General features: G+C 32.6%; 2 protein-coding genes across 3 annotated transcripts in view; both read left to right on the top strand.

The window, feature by feature from the left end:
- The window catches only part of tax1bp1b (Tax1 (human T-cell leukemia virus type I) binding protein 1b), a 350,945-nt gene that overhangs the window by 157,899 nt on the left and 174,966 nt on the right, over nucleotides 1-18,080 (top strand). The gene's annotated exons all lie outside the window — the stretch shown is intronic.
- Nucleotides 3,054-18,080, top strand: part of creb5b (cAMP responsive element binding protein 5b) — a 166,510-nt gene continuing 151,483 nt past the window's right edge. The window contains exon 1 of the mRNA XM_087286902.1: nucleotides 3,054-3,106. The gene's annotated coding sequence lies outside the window, so the exon portion shown is untranslated. The remainder of the gene's footprint in view (nucleotides 3,107-18,080) is intronic.

The following is an 18,080-nucleotide window of genomic DNA, read 5'->3' as shown; positions in this document are numbered from 1 at the left end:
CTGAAACAATCTTCCCTCCATTAAACAGAAATTAGGGGAAAAAATAACAGGTAAGCTAATAATTCAGGGGGGCTAATAATTCTGACTTTAACTGTACACACACACACACACACACACACACACACACACACACACACACACACACACACACACACACAAAACATTTTCAGTATATTTCAGTATTTACAGTATACATAAATGTTGAATTCAGTATTAAATCTATTGCAGTTTCTTATATATATATATATATATATATATATATATATATATATATATATATATATATATATATAAATATATATATATATATATATATATATATATATTTATTTATTTTTATATATTTTTTATTTTGGTTTGTTATAAATCATTTTAATTAATAAAGTTTTAACTATAAAACTACTTAACTGCTTATCGCTACATAATAAGTTAAGGGCTCAATTACTGTGGTTCTAGGATGTATGAAGTATTCAGGCTCATTAATTTCTCATAATGTTAAAGTCACGCTGTCTGTGCATTGAACATATTTGTACTTATTATGCTTATGATTGTATGCAAGCAATTTGTAACTTTGAAGTTTCTGAAGAACTTCAGACAGATTTAAGAACTGTGGAAACATCTGCAAGACATTTCCTGCTAAACTACAGCTCTGTAAAAATGTTTTAAGCACTTGTGTATAAAATGAGGATAGCTGTCATAAACTGATTTTGCTTATCAGTTAACTGTAACTTTATAGTGTCAATTTAAGTTTCAGTTTCACGGTTTTCATTTGACTTACAACCTGTTTGCGAACGGAATTGATATAACGTACTGAATGTCACACAAATAAACAAAGGTATTGGTTTGTTTGTCCTTCAGTACCACTTGCATCACATTACGCCTGCATGGCAATTATCTGTGGACAAAGGAGTCTGAGCTTTGATTCTGTAACATCATCTTCTAAATTCAACACTTGCAGGCAGACATAATCCAGCCAATAATTTATTTACCTCTGACACTTTCATTATTTAGTAAGCACAGAGGCACTGGCAAGATGTGCACAATTAACAGACCTGGGTAAATGAGCTTTAGGTTTGTTTCTTCAGTCTCTCCTGTCAAAAAACAATCAAGAAATGTAAAACTATTTAATAATATTACACAAGAACGCATCAGGATGTTCATTGAGATATGAAAACATTTTAGGAATTAATAATATTGCTAAAAGTTTGAGCCTATATAACTAATAAGGTTTTGAACATTTTATTATTGAATGTGCCAATATATGTACTGTATATATGTACTGTATATATACTGTGTGTGTATATATATATATATATATATATATATATATATATATATATATATATATATATATATATATATATATATATATATATATTTGCACTGCTGCACTGCTCCATGATGGGTATTTTGTGATATTATTATTATTATTATTATTATTATTATTATTATTATTATTATTATTATATAACATAAAATATAACATTTGATTGTTTTCTAAATAATATTTAATTACATTAAAACTGCATTTAACTTTAACCATCATATATAGTTTACAGCAGGGGTGTCAAACTCAATTCCTGGAGGGCCGAAGCCCTGCAAAGTTTAGGTTCAACCCTGCTCCAACACACTTACCTGAAGGTTTCAAACAAGCCTGACGGACTCAATTAGTTTGATCAGGTGTGTTTAATTAGGGTTGGAACTAAACTGTGAAGAGCTGCGGCCCTTTTGGAACTGAGTTTGACACCTGTGTTTTACAGTTATTATTTATTTACTTCTAGATTTTTACTGGTGGCCCCCAAACATCCTGGCAAACATCCTCAGCGGCCACTTACCTCGCTTATTGGTTAAATCTGCCCTTGAGTATAGTAATATATTTACTATACAAGTTCATGTTTTAATTTCACAGATATATGAATTTCACACCATGTTTTAAATTATTACAAAAATGTCCATGTACATATTTTTCAACCATTAGAATTACAAATATGTATATACATACAGTATGTTTAAATTTTATCTATCTATCTATCTATCTATCTATCTATCTATCTATCTATCTATCTATCTATCTATCTATCTATCTATCTATCTATCTATCTATCTATCTGTCTGTCTGTCTGTCTGTCTGTCTGTCTGTCTGTCTGTCTGTCTGTCTGTCTGTCTGTCTGTCTGTCTGTCTGTCTGTCTGTCTGTCTGTCTGTCTGTCTGTCTGTCTATCTATCTATCTATCTATCTATCTATCATCTGTCTGTCTGTCTGTCTGTCTGTCTGTCTGTCTGTCTGTCTGTCTGTCTGTCTGTCTGTCTGTCTGTCTATCTATCTATCTATCTATCTATCTATCTATCTATCTATCTATCTATCTATCTATCTATCTATCTCTGTCTGTCTGTCTGGATGTCTCTCTGTCTCTCATGTAATGTCTGCCCTTTTTGTTTTCTGTGAGAAACAATATTCCATGCTTGTGCAAAATTGCACTAGTACCATTCTTTAATTTTATAAAATGTCTCTACAATTCATTGTTTTCTGAACAAGTATGCTTCTTTTTAAATACTGTGAAAATTGCAAAATATTTGTAAATTGCTTAATTTTATAATCATTCAAGCAAAGATGGCTTTATATAAAATAAAGAAAAACTATCAACAAAGATTATTTCAATTTTTTTAAACCTTTGTTGAAGTCCAGAGTTTTGATTCTTGTTAAATTGTATAAAGGAATAAATGATCTGGTTACATTGAGTTCTTTGCAGAATGCTTGAAAATTTTACATATAGGCTATATTACCTAATTCAGTTGTTAGCCAGTTTAATCGTGTAGATTTCACCTCTTATCAACAGCAGTGTATGATTCGAACAACAATAACAGCTTGAAGTCAGACAGATGTTGGTGTTGCGGAGCGGCCCCCACACCCACTGTATCTGGACCCGCCCCCTCGATCCGCTCGCCCCGCCTCTACTAGGGACCGCAATGATTTAGAAGTTCAGGAATCCCACGTGACGTCACCAAAGGGTGATGTAATGCTTCTCTAAATAGATCGTATTGTAATCTTTCCTCAGTCCAACGTGGTTCCTTCAGAAAGTGTGCTGCATCTTCTCCAGACTTCTGCGGTGAGTTGTTTAAGTTGCTTTTCATACCGATACATCAATTTCTTCGCATTCTCATGCACTTGCCGAGTCATTCTCTTGAGCATGAAGAAGTGACAAGTTGTTCGGGATTCACATGAGCAGATTTCAACTACTTTTAGAGGCTGTGTGAAGGCGTCTGTTTAAGTTTATAGTTCATGCAATAAAATAAAACGGGTACTTTCGGGTCTCCGCGGGCATTTTTTTTGCATGTTACGGCTTTAAGCTTTGTCTTTTCTTTGAATAGCCAATTTTCGCGTTAAACAATCTCGTCTTGTTAAAAAAGCTGGTGTCTGCTTGATTTTGAGATGTAGCCTATCTTACGCTACTGTGTGTTGCAAAACTTTACGTGGAGTCGGCTGTGGTTATTTTGCGCGCATGAAGCTGTCAAACACAATCGCAGTGTTACTACACTTTACTTTGCTTGTGCGTGCATGTGTTTGTATGTGCATGTGTATGGCAAGCCAATTTAGCCCTTATTACTCTGAGTAACGTAGTTTTATGCAAAATTAACATTTGTTTCTAATAACTATCCTAGTAAGTAAAATAGGGGCAAACTATATATATATATATATATATATATATATATATATATATATATATATATATATATATATATATATATATATATAATCTTACAAACTGTGTTGTAATTAATTCATATAAACATTTTCATAAATGTTAATAATATTTCTGAAATTAATTTAAAAACAGAATAAATACAAATTTAAATATAATTTTCTACACGCACATATTTCATGTGGGCCTATAAGTAACTTTTAAATATTTTTTCTACTCTATTAAAAATAAAGGTTCTATAATGGCTAAATACATATGGTTCTATGAATAACCTTAAACACAATCTTTCTGTCACACAAAAGGTAAAAGTTTTTAAAAGGTCATTTAAAATGTACTTTAAATTAGGAGAGAGGTATTCAAGAACCGTTGGTTACAATTTTTCTTATGATTTACTTTCAACTGGTTCCACTCACTATAGTAATAACAATCATGCACAATTTCATGCAACTGACGCCAAGCCTAAACCTCATCAACCGTATAAGTACATAAAGTTTATTAATATTACTTAGTCATTAAATGTATAGATTTGTAACAAGGATGCCAGAAAATAAAGTTGAACCAAAAGTGCTTAAATGACTATTAAACTAGATTATATGTAACTGCGTAGTGAATATTTATTAAATAACTACATGTACTTTAATTTTTAGTTTAAAATCATGTTGAAATTATGCATGGTTAATTGTTATTACTAAGGTAAGTTCATGGAACATGTTTAACAAGGAAATTAAAATGATTTGTTAAGAACTAAAATGTTTTTAAGAAAAAAGTGTTTGGGGTAAAATCCCTGCAAACACCTTTTTGCAGTAGGCCTATTTATTTTTTAAGAGTCCACTTTTACTTTAATCAGCAATTGACACATATTCACTATAGAGGTTTTTCTATATGTAAAATAGTTATTCAGATTAACTATCAGAAATATCTGGATAAAAATACCAACAAATAAGATACAGTAAGAAATGCTACTGACAACAGTTGGGTTTAGAACTAGATTACTGTAAATGTTGTCGGTTCTTGGGCCTTATAAAATAAAGTAGAAGGATATATACATAAAACTAATGTTTGTTTAAACTTCAATGCATTAAAAATTAATGCTTTAGTGACTAACAGAAAAAGATATTTTGCACCGTTAAGAGAACTTAAGAAGTAGCAGCAAAAATACTAGTTATATGAATAAATGATAATGTGGCCTGCCACAGCATGTGTTGTGTCCCGTTCGCGATGTGACACAAGTGCTTTGCATTGTTCCTCTAAAGCGGTCCAAGAAAATTATTGTATATCGTTTAACCTGTTTTGTTTCATCCAACAACACGCAGAAACCTAATAACTTGGCTTGTCTCTGAACAAGACGTTGTCCTTATTACTCTATTTCGAACTAGCGCTGTCAGAGGACTCCCATTGCTTGTACAATGAAAGAAAGGCTGACTTAAAGCACCCATACAATACGCATGTATGAGTCTCTGCACTGAATCATAAGATTTTATTTTGTGACACTGTAGCACGAAAGAAAGATATCAGAGAATGACGTCATAATGCAGGCCAGTCAGACTGTTTGATTAACCGTCGAGATATTGAAGGTTTGAGCGGTTTGTGCTGACGAGGCAAACTCTCTTCTAAAAGCCTAAAGGCTTAAAAGATTGTAATCCAGGGGCACGAATTTTGTCTGGCTTCTGCTATACAAACCATAAATTCTTATGGATAAGAAAAGGAACAGCAAGTTTACCCATGAGTAGAAAAAATATCAAGCAGATAAGCTGTTGAAAAATGTATAATTTGATTTAATCTCCCTGTAGTATATGATGGGGTTTAAAAGTAGTTCTCAAAATGAAAAGCAGTCATTATTTACTCTCTTTCATGCTAATAGAAACCTGTCAGTTTCTGTGAAAAAAAAAGAGATGTTATGTATCAGTCACTTTCATTTTATGGAGAGGGAAAAGGAAAGTGAATCACATATGAGGCTGTCAGTACCTAAGAATTTTTGTCTACACATCTTTTGTGTTCCATGGAAGAAGAAAAATGTAATATTAGTTGGGAACATGACAGTGAGCAAATGATTCATTTTATAGCTTGATTTATGTGAACAATATTGTGAAATACACCTTAGTGTCACAGTTAGTAAAATTAATTAAAAAAAAAATCTAATAAAATTAAGGGACAAAAAAATTAAAGACAATAAAAATAAATATATGTTTAATTTTGTCTGCAACTGAATGAATTAACTGCACGGAGTGAGAAAATATAAGACATATTTTAATATTAACTAGAACGTTCAAAATGCTTTAAAGTACAGATTAATTTATTTTAGTTTTGATCACAAAAGACAAAACATGTTTGTGTGTTCGTTTTGTCATCACTTCAATTCACTGTACAAATATAAAACGTTTAGTAGTTCCACCAGTGAAAAAGTCAAGCTGATGCTCTCTGGGTCAATTCAAAAGCTTTTTATCAACTTTTAACCACAAATAGCATACACTCTCAAGAAAAAGGTACACAGTGTTACAAATAATGTTCTCAGGGGAACAATTTTGTACCTTTGTAAAAACCGTACAACATATGGTACAGAAAAAAAACTATTATGAAACTGTTCTATGCTTATTTATGGTAGAACTGAAATTAAGGTAAACACTTGTTCTCATATAAAAAGTACAAAGTGTTGGACAACTCCTTCTTTATTAAAATACCTATGAAAATCAATATGACTGAAAGGCAAAGTGATTTTATGAATAATTTTCATATTAAATTAAGAATCATTATTTAAAACTATATGTTTAAAGATACTTATGTACATTAAGTCCTGTAATACAAAATAACTGTCAAAACATAAAACTATAGGTATTGTAAACTTAACATTTAAGGTATTTTAATTAAATGTTTGGAAAGCATTTTTGACAATGTTAAGGTAAAAAGTTTTTTGTCACTGCGGTGGTACCCTTATGGATCAGGTTTGTACTTTTGATAAAGGCACAATATTGTTTCTGCAGGTTTTAAAAAACCAAAGGTACATTTTGGTTTCCCATGGTACACATCATGTCTTAAAGGTACAAACTGCAATGGTACTGCAAAGGTCTCCTTGTCTTAAGGTACAATTCTGTCCCATAAAAAGGTACTGCCCCAGTGACAAGTGTTTGTACCTTCTTGTTTTTGTGCAACATTGTACTAGTTTTATCGACAGTACAATGCTACTGTTTTCATTTTGTCGCCAGCTTTGTTCGCTCAACAACAACATTTCTATTTGATGTTAATATTTGAATTACTTCCACCTCTGATATAGAATGTCTCTGTGAGTTTATGTTTGAGAAGATATGATGACTGACAGTGATTGAAGGTTACCTTTGTGGGGCCCCTTCGTCTGTTCATTATGAGAGCTTTATGGTATCTAGTGCATTGTCTGTATGTTTCTTATTCCTTGCCCCGGGCCCTGTGCTGATCCTACCTTGAACCTTTACTGCCGAAGGCTTGCCGAGGACAGGGGGGGGGGGTGGTTGGATTTGAATTGCAGCGCAAGTTGGTGCTTGCTGTAACCTTCAGCACTTCCTCCTCCTCCCCTCGGCCTGCATGTACACCATACTGTTTGAATTCAGATGTGGACCAGAGGAGAAAGTTCCTTGCCGGTTCCCTGTGAAACTGTACTCCGGTCCCCTAATCCTCCTCGGCTGCCACATCGGGTCATTCTAAATTTGAAGTGTAACGAAATTTCCTGTGTTAAATGAAAACACCGGTGAAATAAAAGCCAAGCAGTGTATGACCACCGGTGAGCAAACATCTCACACCTGGCCCCATGTCACATGGGGATATCGAGCAGTTTAGGTGGCTGAAAGACTTGCTTGAGGGTGGAAATGATAGGGTAATATTTTTTTTCATAAAAATGAATGAGGTGCATAATCGCATGTTTGAATGAACAGATTTGATGACAGTCTTTGTAGTGCGGATTTGGTGTATGCAGAGTGCAGAGAATATATTGCTGCAGGGGTCTGATTGTGTTGCACTGTTAGTTTTGCTTTTGGATTCGGGCCAGATGTGATGTTACAAGTCTTCATATCTTAGGTTTTGTAACATTTGACAACAACGGGACACAAAAATGACTATACATTTTAAAATCTTGGCTGATAAGGTAAAGGTAAAGGTTATAAGGACATCGCAACTTAGTCCTGTTGAATACATCAAACTGACTGTGTTTACTTTTTTAAGTCTTTGTATAAAGGTCTTTATTTAAAATGGTTCGAAGGTTGCATGCTGTTCTTATAATATAACTTACTACTGTATTTCTGAAAGTGTCTTATTTAGATGCACAATCCGATCATTTTCTGATGGATAAAATTAAGGGACATTTTCACATTTTGAGAAGTGAAAGGGCTCCCTTTTAGCTACATTTCTGTAGTGTTAAACGGAAACCACAACAAAATGTATTTATTTTTGCATTTTAATTTCCTCTTGTGGCAAAAAGTAACTAATGAAGTAAATCAAACGAAAAGTTGAAAGCTGTCTCTTCAAGTTACTGAAATGTTTACAGATAATAACAAAGTCATTTCTATTGACAAAATTGAGTTGACAAACAAATTGAGCAGCCAAAATAGCACAATTCAATTGACAATAAAAAAAGTGAAGTAAGGCCAAGAAAACAATAATGAGAGTGGAATAGAAGAGATGCGGTAAAGACTTGGAGAGCTGATAAAGAAATGATGGAGACATAAAACGGAACAAAAATGCTTTAGTGACTTACTACTGTATTTCTGCACAATCCGATGCAAAAATATTATTATTTTCACATTTTTAATTTGGCGTTCTGGCAAAAAAATAACAACAATCAACAATAGCTAATTTCTAAAGCTTTCCAACGGAGAGATTATTTAGAGGTTACATTGGCCATAAGAGGAATGTCAAATTTGCTGTCTCTTCTCAAGCAGTTGTACTATAAAGACTTACACAGCAGTGTTAAACAGTTTAATACCAAACCAGGGTCATATAGACAATAATTAGAAATGTTTTCATTGTATTTGTAATATTGATGAAGCTCAGTTGGTTTTTATGATTTATGTTCCAAATACATTGTATAAAAAATAAGGGACTTTATGCAATTAATGGAAAGATAATCTGTGACTAGAGAAATAACCTTTTACCGCTTACTGCTATTGTGCATATTTTTTTGTTAATTTGAAATAGTTTAAGGACTATTAAAATATATAAAGTTTGTTACAAAAGACTGTAAAGGTTCTTTTTCTATTTTAATTATAATCTTATTTTAATAATAATATTTTTTTATTAGTTTTCCAAATGAAAGCATTGTACACAATGATATGAACAATTAGTGATGATAGCATATGTTTTAGTACATTGTAACTAATTAAACTAAGTTAATCATGCTCTAATGTATTTTTATAAGGTATGAAGCAGTTTTAAGTCAGTTTAACAGAATATAAGTTCAATGGACTCATAAGGTTAATCAGATTTAGCTCAAAATTTCAAGGCAACCAAAATCCCTCAGTGACATGTTACAGCCTCGAAGAAAATGTAAAGTATTTTAAAGAATACAATTAAGTTCGATTTATGATGTTAATAACAGTGGAAATGTGTCATCAAAATCTCTGAAAAGAGTCCTGTACTCTTTCTAATATTGTATTTCACCAAATGCAAAACCGCGGAAGTAAAATGTTCACTTTAATTTGCTTAAAGGAATATATTTACACCTAAAATGTAATATTTTCTTAATATTCTGAATATATTTTAAGACTATATTTACAGATTTTGAGAATGTCTTTTTTGTATTTTGAAAAAAGAATTACACATTTGCTTTGACATGGGAGTGAATAAAAAAGCTGAAAGCTGTCTCTTTAAGTTAACAAAATGTTTTCAGATGATAACAAAGGCGTTTCTATAGACAAAATTTAATTAAACAACCAAATTGAGCAGCCAAAATGACAAGATTTCAATTGACAATTAGAAAAATGAAGTAAGAAAACAATAATGAGAGTGGAATAGAAGAGATGCGGTAAAGATTTGGAGAGCTGATATAGAATCGATGGAGACATAAAACAGAAAAAAATGCTTTAGTGACTTGTCATTTAGCAGACGTGTTCTTGATGTCAGAAACACCCTGTCCAGACCTTATATCCCAAAGGGCCGCGTGTCAGAAGCCGCCTGGAGGGTTTCTGCCCCAAGGCCGCACTGTAAGCTAAAAAAGTCTGGTTAACATAACGGCAAATTTGCATGTTTTGACTGCATAGTAGGAAGCAGTCGCCTAGACCAATCGAACGAGGAAAAAATGCACTTGCAAAATGGTGTATGAAAGCGTTCACACAGCCGGGCTCATGCATATCCAGACCTGAAGTGTTTGAATTCATACTCTTCATCGTTCAGAGTTCCAAACGTGTTTATTTTCCACGCATTTGGAAAGTGTTTGTTAGCTGTCTAAAGCCGTGTGTCAATACGTGGCCACAGTCATTAGTCTGTTTTGCTGCTGTATTTGAAGGGGACTCGACTCTGGCTGTCATGGACTATTACAGCTGTGTCTCATTAGGCTGTTGTAGACCATAATACTGTTACTCTTTCGCACAAAACTTACATAAGGGTGCTGTAAAATTCCCAGAGCAGGTGTTAGAAATGCTGGTGAAGTTTATGATCACCTGTGGTGCATGACATACAGCCAAACTCGACAACAGTGTTTTCACTGTTGCGATAAAATAATCAGAAGCATTCGTTGCCGTCTTTTAATTAGCGCACACAATGAAACTGCATCCACAGAGCTCTGTGGATAGTTATGTTTATCCAACATTGATATGTTTTTTTTTTTTTAAATACACTTATATTTTTTTCAATCTTATAATGCATTCAGTTTCCAGTTGTTTTGGTATTTGGTCATATCATGTTGTTTCAGTGTAAATATGACTAAATTGAAAGAGTTAGAATTCTAATGATCTAAAAGAAAAACTCCACAGATGGCATAGACTGCCAGGTGAAAGTTTAGGGTCAGCAGGATTTTTAAATATTTTAAAATCGGCTCCTCCCGCTCATCAAGGCTGCATTTATTTCATCAAAAATACAGTGCAAATTGTACAATTGTGAAATGTTATTGCACTAAAATAACTGTTCAAAAGTAGTTTATAATTTAATTTGATCATTTTCTTCAGTCATTTTAAAGATGAATTTTCAGCTTCATTACTCCATAGTCACATGATCCTTTAGAAATCACTTTAATATTAATTAGTATGAATATTATTATTATTAATATTATTAAAAATAATGGTAATAGTAATAAAGGTAATAATGACAGGATTAATAATTTCATTCAAAACTACATACAATAAGAAAGCAGTTATTTGACATTTTAATAAATATTTAACAATTTAACAATTTTTACATTTAATAAATACATCCTTAATGAACAGAATCATTTTCTTTAAAAAAAAAACATGAAAAAAACTGACCCCAAACTGTGTACATATTAATTTTTTGTTTACATTCTCACAGATTTATTAAGTATTGTGGTAAATTTGATGATGCTTTAGCTACCAAGTTTGGTATTAGTATGTTTAGTGGTCTTTTTTTTTTGTTATTAAAATTAATTCAAGTTTGATAATGATTATTAAAATTAGTTACACATACAGTTGCAATTAGACTTATCAAACCCACTGAATAATTAGCTCCACTGTTTTTGCCCTAATTTCTGTTTAATGAAGAGAACAATTTCTCAACACATTTCTAAACATAATATTTTTAATAACTCATTTCTAATTACTGTTTTTTTATCTTTGCTATGATGACAGTAAATAATATTTGACTAGATATTTTTTCAAGACACTTCTATGCAGCTTAAAGTGACATTTAAAGGCTTAACTAGGTTAATTAAGTTAACTAGGCACTAGGCAGGTTAGGGTATTTAAGCAAGTTATTGTATAACGATGGTATCGTTCTTTCGACTATTGAAAAAAATATAGCTTAAAGCGACTAATAATATTGTCTTAAAAAATGTTTTAAAAAAAAATTTAAAACTGCTATTATTCTAGCCAAAATAAAATAAATCAGACTTTCTCTAGAAGAAAAAATATTATTAGACATACTGTGAACATTTCTTTTATTTGAAGGGGGGCTAATAATTCTGATTGCAACTGTAAATTACAATGTGTTACATTAATTTCCTAGATTCCCCATTCATAGAGTCCAGTTGCATTTACATTCTCATAAATGACTTGAGATATCTTGTTAAATTTATAAAAAAAAAATAGCTTCAAAAAAGGGGATCTACCTACATAAAATTGGATGATTAGTATATCTGGTACGTTTGGGTATTTAATGTAGTTCCAGTTTTCAAATGATAATTTTGTTTTTATTATTAAACATTCATTCATGCATTCATATTATTTTTGGTTTAGTTTGGTTTTATTACTCTGGGGTTGCCAAAGCGGCCAACTTATCTAGCACATGTTTTACGCAGCAGATGCCCTTACAGTCACAGCCCAACACATACACTCTTGCATTCACACACACTCATACACTTCTGCCATTTCATTCATTTATTTTCTTTTCGACTTAGTCGCTTAAATAATCTGGGGTTGCCACAGCATAATGAACCGCCAACTTATCCAGCATATGTTTTACGCAGTGGATGCCCTTCCAGCTGCAACCTATCACTGGGAAACATCCATACACACTCATTTACACTCAATTTAGCTTATTCAATTCACCTATAGCGCATGTGTTTGAACTTGAAACAGGAGTACCCATGGGAAACCCACACAAACACGGGGAGAACATGCAAACTTCACACAGAAATGTCCCAGCTGGGGCTCAAACCAGTGACCTTTACTGCTGTGAGGCGATCATGCTACCCACCATGCCACCGTGACCCTATTATTTAAACACTTTACACAAATTTCTAATTATCTAGAGAACCAATAACTCCATAGATTCTATACTGGCCTGGTTTGTGTTTATTGAAGTATTGGTAACACAGTTATTTTTTTTTGCTATTTTATTGTTATAAAAACTATTTGATTTAGCTTGACAACAGACAATATACACTATACTACTGACTGTAGTATTGGTAGTCTAGTAACCAGAAGTAAACAAGGCAAACATAAATAAGTCAGCTGATTAGTCGTGTGGATGTTTCCATCTCCCATTGTTTGCATTACCATTTTTTGCAGTCTAAAACTTCAAGTAAAAAAAAAGAAAAGAAAAGAAAAAAAAAGCGTGTTTTTTTGCAATGTGAAGTCCCAGATGAACTGGAAGCTGCAATCGTCAATTAATTTATTTTTTGTATTGAGATGCAATTCCTATTCCTAATTTTAAATGAGCAGTGGGCGTGGCTTGTTTTTTCTACCATAGGCTGAACGAATGTAGTAAAGTAGGCGATTCATTCAGAAAGATCGGGAAAAGGGTTTTATTAGAGTTATTAAAACCTAACAGACTCCTCCTGCTCAACATTTCTGTTTGTTGCCAAAACCGACAGTTAGACCAGTGTAGTTAAGTATGTTAGCCACGTCCATTACCTCAAAATCTCAGAATTAGATAATTTAACTGAAAACAAACAGGAAGTGCATTTTCAGGTTTTCATTAAAGATTAGAAGGGCAAACATTTTTTTCTTATTGACATGAACAGATGAAACCACAAAACTGGCAATGTGAGCTAACAAAAATATATGGCTAGTTTTGATTTCTTGGGGACTTTAAGGAATTAAAAAAAAAAATAAATAAATAAATAAATAAATAAATAAATATATATATATATATATATATATATATATATATATATATATATATATATATATATATATATATATATATATATATATATATATATATATATATATATATATATTTGCATTTCCATCACACATTTTTCATGGGATACTTTTAAATGTGCATTAACACAGGGTGATGGAAACCCAACTAATAACAAAAATCTTTTAAGTATGTGCCCAATACTGCTGTCCCTACATACTGTAGTACGCATGATCGCAAATTTGAAAGAGATTTGAACAGAGACACTTTCAGTAAAGGCAACATGTTGACAGTGGCTCTATGATGTGTGGAAATTATCTATAACATTTTCTTCTTCAATATATCGCAAGGGTTTATATAATACATTGACTTATGGATTGATTGCAAATTACACATGCTTCTTATGACTAGGCCCAAACGGAATCTGGACTCACAGAAACCCGGAGATTTTTATCCCATAATTGAGTCTATTTATTACTTGAGTCAGTGTGTGTACATTTAAATTTATTTAGTTGTTTAAAACTATTTTCAGTATTATTATTGAATGGTATGAAAATGTTCATGTGATTAATTTATAATACAGTTTGTGAAGTAACATTTTCTGTCTTTTAGTAGATGTTTTACATGAGAGACTTGCTTTGTTTACTAAATGAGTGGATCTAATTGGATTTGCATTGTAAACCATTAAATAAATGTTAAAAAAGTATTAGTTTTTAATATAATATATATATATATTTTGTTTTTACGATATTCCCAAAATCATTCCACATAAACCTACACATTTTTTATTTTTTTCAAAGTTTTGCGCTGAAATAACAAAAAATGTCAGGAGGTTTTTTCTGGCCCTGCTTATGACCATGCAAATAATGACTCAATAATTTTTTTCTCTTTTGTATATAATATTTTCTAGTCCATTTTATTGATTTAAATTTACATGACTAGAAAAGTTCATTTGATTCAACTAAAAAATCTAAGGCAGAATCTTTTTGAAGTGTAGTGATTAGGCTTTTTAGGCTTAATTTTTTATTTTGTTTTGCCACTAGGGCAAAATAAGAGGTGAAAATGTACTTTTTGTTTATCACTATAAGAAATCTATGCCATGAAACTCTGCATGTGCAGGCTGATAGGTCACCTAATCTGCTTGGTTGCTGCCTCGGCAGCCAGTGAGCTTGCTCCTCATCAGTTTAAATGCTCTACATTGTTTTACTGTTAGCTGCAGCGCATTTTCGGAGATCCGCCTCCACCCCAGATCCACCTGTGTAAGATCTGCTAGGGTGGTTACATATATTATGTTTGCAGCAGCTGCTTGTTATATTCTCAGATGGCATGTCTGTGTATACTGACAGCAGCAGGTCTTGGTACTAGCTCTGCCAATCAAAGCAGCCGCAGCAGCAACATAGCCGATCTATACTGCCAAGACTATATACATCAACATATCCATATAAATATTCCCTACCATGCTAAATCCCGAGAGTGTTTAAGACAGAAATAAAATTAAAGACTTCTGAGAATCCTGTTATTTGGAAAACTGTCCATAATTTTACCCATCAAGACTTTATTTGATTGTGAAACAATAAAAAGTTATTTATTTTTAGCTTAGCTTAAAAATAAACATATTCAGAAGTACAGTCATTTTACAGTCATTGATATATGACCAAATCATTTTTAGGATTAAGGTGCACCACTAAATCATTTAAAATAAACAGCCACACTGTATTCTATCATTGTCAACCTCATTTACACATTTTTATCAAAGGTAACTTGTATCACTTCGAAGTTACACATATTAAGTTCTTGCTTTAATTGGAAATCAAACCAAAACTTTGGCATAACTGGTACCATACTTTTCTATTTGAGCTAAAACTAATGTTTTCACAATGCTATAGTGGTGTGATGCCTAAAACTATACCTCATCACCTGCTAAATTAATGCCTGATATAAATTGAACTGTAAAACACTCCTTATGGTGACAGTAGTTGTGGGCTCTATGTGGGCATTAACTGCAATGTCAGACAAGTGGCCCGATTACACTTCGTATGCATGAAACTGAATGGTTGGCATACCATTCCATTGTCAGTCTGTCATCCATGGCATTTAGCAGCATCATGGCACTGAACGGGGGATTCCTGTTCTCATGGTGAGCTGAAGAGAGAGAGAGAGAGAGAGAGAGAGAGAGAGAGAGATTTGTCTTGTCATTGGACTTTAATCAGCACTTGTAAAATGGGCAATAGAAATACTTCAGATTTTTGTCATTGTAATGAATTTTCTTTTATCTTGTATTGCCCTCTTCATAATTTGCCACCCTGTCAGTGTGCTGTGTTGTTGCACATGATAGGACTGCTGGATAGAGGCAACTGTATTTCAGCATTAACAATTGATCTGAAAACTGACCTGGGCCAATTATATGAACCTCCTTTTTTTCTCTTGACATTTATTTAGTTAGATGAAATAGCTTTCAAGGTATGTATGTATTTATTTATTTATTTATTTAGTTAGTTAGTTGTTTTGTTTAAAATAGTCAGGTAAAATAATTGTTTAAAATATGTCAGGTATACATCCGCGCTAAATAGTTACACTGCAAAAAATGCTTTTCTTACTTAGATTTTTTGTCTTGTTTCTAGTCCAAATATCTAAACGTTCTTAAATCAAGAAGCATTTTCTAGACAAGCAAAACATATTGTCCTGTTTTAAGAAATAATATGCCAAAATGAAGTGAGTTTTTTCTTAAATCAAGCAAAATAATCTGCCAATGAGGTAAGCAAAATAATCTTATCACAAATCGAAAAACAAGATTATTTTGCTTACCCCATTGGCAGATTATTTTGCTTGATTTGAGGAAAAACTCACTTTATTTTGGCATATTATTTCTTAAAACAGGACAATATGTTTTGCTTGTCTAGAAAATGCTTCTTGATTGAAGAATTTGTAGATATTTGGACTAGAAATGAGACAAAAAAAAATCTAAGTAAGAAAAGCATTTTTGTATATATGCAAAATAAATTATAGTAATATCTATCTATCTATCTATCTATCTATCTATCTATCTATCTATCTATCTATCTATCTATCTATCTATCTATCTATCTATCTATCTATCTATCTATCTATCTATCTATCTATCTGTCTGTCTGTCTGTCTGTCTGTCTGTCTGTCTGTCTGTCTGTCTGTCTGTCTGTCTGTCTGTCTGTCTGTCTGTCTGTCTGTCTGTCTGTCTATCTATCTATCTATCTATCTATCTATCTATCTATCTATCTATCTATCTATCTATCTATCTATCTATCATCTGTCTGTCTTTTTGTCTGTCTGTCTGTCTGTCTGTATATGTATATATTAAAATATTATTTTTGTCAATAATGCACCTCAAATTAATTGTGTACAAATAAGCTCAAAAAAAAAAAAAAAACTTTGCTAATTTACAAGATTTAAAATATACAGTATAGCAGGGTTGAATATGACACGTTACTTTTGCATAATGAATGCTAATGCTATAAAATTAAATACACAAATTTAAATTTTACATAAAACTATTTAAAAATGCAAAATACACACACTCAAGGTGCAAGAAAGTTGGTTCATTACTTTTACATGTTGCTTACATTTTTAAGTGAACCTATTTTACAAAAACAGTGACGTTTTTCACAGTGAGAAGTAACAAAAAAAACATTTCTCACAATTTTAAAAGTTATTTCCTTTTCTTTATCTTGCTCTTATTTGTCGCTGACCTGCCTGATCCAAGCCGCTAAAGTCATGGCCGGTGAGGTATTAAAAGGGCAGTTAAGGTGTCAGAAGAGCTGCTAATGACGGGCAGTTCATTGATACGCTGACCTCGGTGCATTGTGTCTGGTTTTAGCCACAGACTTGCCCGCACAACACTGAGAGGATCCTTTACATCTTATCCTGTGGTCAACAAAGGCACCATGGAGACCCAGGAGCACAGTGACTCTTCAGGGGTCAGTTTTAGCCTCTCAAAGATCCCTCCTAGAGTTTAGACTGAAGGGCCATTCACAAGGATGATAAATACAAAAATAAGGACAAAGATATCATTCTCAGAATCAGATCACAGCCATAATGATAACAGATTAGAAAAACAATATTGTTAGATTCGTTTTCAGAGCTCATTTGTTTTCAGCTGATAAACTATAAAACGCTAAGAGCCGTCAGAATCCATTGAAATATAAAGTGCTCATGCATTTAAATGAAGAGAAGCTGACTGTTTGACGGTAAATAGTTAGTTCACTCAAAAATGTACTCACTATTCACTCACCCAAACCCGATTCCAAACCTTTATGAGTTTCTTTTTTCTGTTCAACGCAAAAGAAGATATTTTGAAGAAAGCTGAAAACCTGTAACCATTGACTTGTGTTTTAGGTAAAACAAACACTATGCAAATCAATGGTTACAGGTTGCCAGCATTTTTCAAAATATCTTTTTCTGTGTTTAACAGAAGAAAGACACTCATTCATTTATTTTCTTTTCGGCTTAGTCTCTTTATTAATCAGGGGTTGCCACAGCGGAATGAACCGTCAACTTATCCAGCTTATGTTTTACGCTGCAGATGTCCTTCTTACCTTACCTTCTTACCTTAACCCAACACTGGGAAACACCCATAAACAAACACTACGGACAATTTAGCTCATTCAATTCACCTAAAGCGCATGTCTTTGGA

This window comes from Danio rerio, chromosome 16 (assembly GCF_052040795.2).
Source record: "Danio rerio strain M-AB ecotype USA chromosome 16, GRCz13ab, whole genome shotgun sequence".
Lineage (NCBI taxonomy): Eukaryota > Metazoa > Chordata > Actinopteri > Cypriniformes > Danionidae > Danio > Danio rerio.
This window is presented reverse-complemented; position numbering and strand designations above follow the sequence as displayed.